The following is a 6000-nucleotide window of genomic DNA, read 5'->3' as shown; positions in this document are numbered from 1 at the left end:
GGCTGTTCAGAAATGCTGTGGGATGCAGTTTCGGCACAGGAATAGGATCAGATGCCGGCAGCTCCATCAAGTCCTAGGGTCTGCTGGCAGCAAGAGGGAACAACAGAGAGGAAAGGAAACGGCTTAACCAAAAATGAGCATGGTAAGGCTGTGAGGAAGCGCCTGTTGGGATGAAAGGCGTGCCTGCAGGCAGGCCACCTGAGTGATGGCGGGTGTGCAATTACAGAGGAGCGCACAGCCGGGGCGGGCCTACCCAGCGTCTGCGCGCACCAGCCATGAGGGCCTGGTCGTGTTGCCAAGACAAGCTCTCAAGTGGGAGCTAATCGATGAATTAGCACCTTAGTGCAAGTCTGGGCCCCACGCTGTTGTAAAATGGCCTTCGGAATCATGAAGGAGCAGATCAGGAAGTCTTGGCCAGCAGAGCAGACAGCCTGCCATTGGGTAAACCTCGTAAACCAGAGGAGTCTCCAGAAGTGACAGACACTGAGCAGATTCATTCCACACACACCCCCTACCCCGCCATCCCAAGGCAGCGGAGGAGTGCGACTTCCCCTCTGACCGGAGGAGGGGGGACCATGGGGTAGGGGGTAGCGTTTCCATCTACGTGGAGGACAAGCTGCAGGGCTCGGGCTTGGGACCATTCCAAGCTTCCATGCCAGTTACAAGTCTTGCTTTGAGCCCCCTCCTGCCTGGCTGCTGGTCACTGTCACACCGTGAGAAGGAGGGGAGCAGGCCACTGCCCCTCCCTGATTCCTCAGCAGCTATTGAAAGAACTTCTTTTATGGAAGAGTAGATCCCAGCGGGCTGGAGGGAGGGTCAGGCTTCCCAAGGTACCATCCCCATGGCTGTTGTTTCTGACGTCCCCTAGCTTGACCAGGAAGCTGCCTGGCCTCCTCTGTAACTATTCCACCATTTGGTCTATGAACACTGCTGAGTGTCTGTGGGGTGACAGGCTGAGGGTTCCCCAGGCTCGTGTCTCAGATGACATGCTTGGGACCCCAACAGGCCCAGTGTGATAGAAGGACAAGCTACTGGAGTTACTGATCCTGCTTCTTCCTTGCTTTAAATTATGACGAATCTCTTCTATTCTACAAATATATATTAGACATTGTGTAGGTTGAATTGTGTCCTCCTAAAAGATGGTGACTCAAATGGTAAAGAACCTGTGGGCAAATGCAGGAGACCCAGGTTCGATCCCTGGACTGGGAAGATCCCCTGGAGAAGGGAATGTCTACCCACTCCAGTATTCTTGACTGGAGAATCCCATAAACAGAGGAGCCTGGTGGGCTGCAGACCATGGGGTCACAAAGAGTCAGACATGACTAATTGACTAACACTAAAAGATACATAGTCCTGACCTGTGAACGTGAACTGAGTTGGAAATAGGGTCTTTGAAGTAGTCAAGTTAAGACGAGGGCTTGCTGGAGGGGGTGGGCCCCTGATCCAATATATGTGGTGCCCTTATAAGAAGAGGAAAATGTCATGCAGACCCAGATACACATAGAGAACGCCTTCTGCAGGGAGAGGCAGAGACTGGAGTGACATAGTTGCAAGCCAAGGAGTACAAGGATTGACAGCCACTCCTGAAAGGTAGAGAGGCAAGGAAGTATTCCATCCAGAGTCTCAGAGAAAGCATGGCTCTGCTGACACTTTGACTTCAGATTTCTCGCCTTTAGACTTCTAGCCTCCTGCCTGCTGGACAGAACTGAGAAAATAAATGTCTGTTGTCTTAAACCACCCAGTTTGTTGCTCTTCGTTATAGCAGCCCCAGGAAACTGACACAGGGTATTAGGTGCCGTGTGCTGGGTATTGTGCTGGGTGTGTGAGTGTGTGGAACTGGGATGGACAGAGCAGAGGGCAAGGTGGATGTGACCTGTCCTCACTCATAGTCATTCCAAATTTAATTGAGCAGTTCCTCTGTGTGCCAGACATTGTACCAGGGGCCAGGATGTGGTGTTGAATGAAATAGACCAAAACTCCTCTTTCAAAGGCTTTACATTCTAGTGGACAGAAACAGACAGGAGCATGATAATAAATAGGAGCAACAAGAACAGCTAATAGATTAAGTGGTAAAAATGCAATGGAGACAAATACAGAAGGGAAGGGAGATAGACATATGGGAGGGGTTGTAGATTTAGGCAGGTTGCTGGAAGCCTTGAGAAGGTGTCATGTAAACTAGTACAGTGGTTCTTAACCCTGGCTACATACAGAATCACCAGGGAAGATTACAATAAAACAGAACAAAAACAATCAATAGCAGAGCCCTGTCCCAGACCGATGAAGTCAGAATCTCTTGAGACATGGTGGGACCTCTCCATAGAAAAGCTCCCAGTGGATTCTGATGGACACCAGGTCTGAGAGCCACTGGTTTAGTGAATGAGAGCTGCAGTGGAGAAAGGAATTCTCCAAGGCCCACCCAGGTGCCTGTGGAGGAGACTGGTGGCAGGCCTGCCCGTATCCATGCGCGGCAGGCAGAGGCCCTCCTGGCTCAGTGGCTGGGAGAGCTGAGGCAGCTGTGGGCTGAGGATGCGGTGAAGCGAGACCCCTTGAGCCCTGGTCCACAGTCTGCCTCGTGTTGTCCTCCTCCCATCTTCTCCTGAGCCTGGGGCTGTGGGTTACCCTGCCCAGCAGCAATCCTGCCTCTACCAAGTTGTCGTTCAGTCGTCCAGTCGTGTCTGACTCTGCAACCCCATAGACGGCAGCACAGCAGGCTTCCCTGTCCTTCACCATCTCCCAGAGCTTGCTCAAACCCATATCCATTGAGTCCACGATGCCATCCAACCATCTCATCCTCTGTCGTCCCCTTCTCTTCCTGGCTTCAATCTTTCCCAGCATCAGGGTCTTTTCTAATGAACTGGCTCTTCTCATCAGGTGCCCTAAGTATTGGAGCTTCAGCTTCAGCATCAGTCCTTCCGTTGAATATACAGGGTTGATTTCCTTTAGGATTGACTGGTTTGATTTCCTTGCTGTCCAAGGGACTCTCAAGAGTCTTCTCCAGCACCACAATTCGAAATAATCAATTCTTTGACACTCAGCCTTCTTTATGGTCCAGCTCATCTCACATCTGTACATGAATACTGGAAAAACCATAGCTTTGACTATATGGACCTTTGTCGGCAAAGTGATATCTCTGCTTTTTAATTCACTCTCTAGGTTGGTCATAGCTTTTCTTCCTAGGAGAAAAGCTCAGTTGGGAATTATTTTTCCTTCCCACCGTGGCGGAGACTAATCAACCCCCAAAGCCAGGCTTCTGCTGTGTAGCCTGGGATCCAGTGTGGAACAGCCTGTGGGCCTGGTGTCTGCCAGCTTTGCAATCAAAAACTGATGCTTATGAAGGTGTTCCTTGACTGAGCAGTTGATCTTGACTCCTACTTCCCCTGGCTTTGATTTCTTGAGAATTAAAGAAGAATCTCCAGAACAGCTATATAACGGTTCTTTCACATAGACTGAGAGAGACCTTTCCCCTTTCCTGGGTTGGGTGGGGCTACCTGAGAGACTGAGAGCCAGAGAGCTGGCTGGTGGGAGGGGTTGTGGTCAGCATTTACTTCAGGAGCTGGAAGCATCACCAGTGTGGATTTCCAGGCGCCGGGCATCAGAGCCTCGTGAGGGCTCCAGCTCCCTTTCATCCTATGAGCCCCTGCCCTGTGGCTGCCCCTCTGGAGCAGCTGGAGTGATTCCTGAGTCTTGTGGGCTCACCCAGTCTCTCTACTCCTCTCCCTCCTTACTTTCTCTTCCTTCCCCCTCATTTGTCTCCTCTCGAACCAGCTCCCCCAGGTCTCCCACCTTCTTTGCCTTTCCTTCTAAACTTGTCTGCTGGTCTCCACTGGGATCAGAGTGGCTGGAGGAGCCGGGAAGCTGGGAAACAGCACTGAGCTCCAGCCCAGGGGCTGCCTTCTCACACTTTTCTTGTACTTGCCTGGCCCAAGCCCCAGGAGGCGCTCCCACTTCCTGTCGTGTGCAAGCTGGTGCCCAGCGTGTCCCCTTGTGATAGAGTCCTGTACTTGCCCACCTGTGACAGCCCACACCCACCCCTCCACCTCCCGCCACCCCATATACAATGCCAGACCAGAGCACTATGCTTTTACTCACTTAAGATGACTGTGGGGTCAGGAGACAGTGTAACATTTATTGGCTTAACACCTGGACTGTGGAGCCAGGCTGCCTGTGGCCCTGGGCAGCTGACTTGACCTCTCTGTGCTTTAGTTTTTTTTTTACCTATAAAAGGATTCCTACCTCATGGGGTGGTTATGAGGCTTAAATGAGTTAATACATGTAAAAGGTTTAGTACAGTGTCCAACTGTTTTAAGACATGTGTTATTATCCAGGTACGATGAGGCTAACAGATCAGGAGACAGCTGCCATTGAAAAGGGAGCTTGTTACTCACAGGTCCCAAGAAGAGAGGGCGCACTGTGCCGTGGGTGGGGGGGGGACACTCGGGGATACACGAGGGTCCACCAGGAGGTAGAGTGAGGAGAAACGTGCGCAAAACCTCTGTTGTGGTTTCTGCAGCAATGAACAGGAAAGGGAGAGTCAGCAGGCTTCGGATTGTCTAGTTTTATAATAATGTCGGCGGGCTCTGGGGCACAGGACTGTCCCACGTCACCTGGCGTCTGTCCCTGGGGTGATGAGGGCAGGGGAGTGATGGCCCAAGTGTGAGGATCTGACTGGGATGGGAAGCTCTGGACTCTAAGGCAAGTGGTTAAGCATCTCTAGCACCTGGCTGGCCTGGGAGGGGCAGGATCCCCAGGTCAGCAAGGCTCCAGATGTCAGACAGCAGAATGAAAAGACATGCTTCACCCACACACACACAGTATCCGAATAAAATGACAAGATGCGTTCAGTTCTACATTCTGGTGTGAATTCTGGTGTCGGTCTGGAGCCTCGAGAGCTGCGTGGATCAGAGAAGAGAGCACAGGCCATGGCGAGGAGCCCCCACGCTGCCATCCACAGCTCCTCTCGAGCGTCTACCCCCTTGTCCTGGGACGGGGACATCGGGACCTCCTTCAGTGCTGCCTCGAGGGCCCCAGCCCCCGTGCGTGGCCACCAGGAACAGCTCGGCTCGCAAGAGCTACTACATTTCTGTGTCCGTTTTAAGAAAAAGCTCTCAGAGCCCTTACACGTTCTGGCCCCGGGGCCTCACCTCTGAGAGTCTGTTTCGAAAGAAAAGGAAGACATGTTGAATCTCAGGAACGGATGAGAGATCACACCACAAAATACAGGGACCAGCGGGCGCACCGAGGAGCTCAGGGGTGAGACCGAAGGAGCTGGCGGGACAAGGTGGGGGCCTTCCCTAGATGCTCACTGGCTGCATCTTCCTCTCCCTCTTCCCTCGGCCTCTTCGTTCTGTCTCTGCTACAGCAGGGATCCCCAACCTCCGGGCTGAGGACCGGCACCTCCTGTCAGATCAGCGGCAGTATTTGATTAGAAATAAAGTGCACAATAAGTGCAGTGTGCTTGAATCATCCCCACACCATCCCCACTCCCCCTCATCTGTGGAAAAGTTGTCTTCCGTGAAATCGGTCCCTGGTGCCAACAAGGCTGGGGACTGCCATGCTAGAGGACTCCCTCGGGGTGGAGGGCCTGGGCTGGGATTCCCTTGTGTATGGGGTTGGGAAGTGAGACGTCTGTGAGGCTCCCATTAGGGCCTGAACACTTTCCAGACAAGAGGAACCAAAGACCCCTCTCCTGGACCCAACTACTTTGAGGGGGCTGCCCAGGAATCAGATGGGGGACAGGCCTGAGAGGTGGCTGAGGACGGGGCGCCCCGCCCTGTTGGGTGGCCTCAGGCAGAAGCACACGTTCCCAGGCCTCTGCTTTCCCTTTCCTCCTGGGTTGGTGGTGAGGGTACAGGGAGATTCAGAGAGAAGGACTGGCCTGGCATTTCCCCGCCAGCTGGGAAAGGCCACCAGTGTCAGCTGGCTGTCTGTCCCCTCCCCAGCAGCCATTCGGAGCTCCCAGGACTCTTGCTGACCAGCGGTCCTCCTAAGGCAGAGGGTGGC

At 53.2% G+C, this 6000-nt stretch overlaps 1 protein-coding gene across 1 annotated transcript in view; it reads left to right on the top strand.

Annotated features, from left to right (window-relative positions):
* The window catches only part of ADCY5 (adenylate cyclase 5), a 161330-nt gene that overhangs the window by 105487 nt on the left and 49843 nt on the right, over positions 1–6000 (top strand). The gene's annotated exons all lie outside the window — the stretch shown is intronic.

The sequence above is a fragment of the Bison bison genome, unplaced genomic scaffold (assembly GCF_000754665.1).
Source record: "Bison bison bison isolate TAMUID 2011002044 unplaced genomic scaffold, Bison_UMD1.0 scf7180017864032, whole genome shotgun sequence".
Taxonomy (NCBI): Eukaryota; Metazoa; Chordata; class Mammalia; order Artiodactyla; family Bovidae; genus Bison; species Bison bison.
This window is presented reverse-complemented; position numbering and strand designations above follow the sequence as displayed.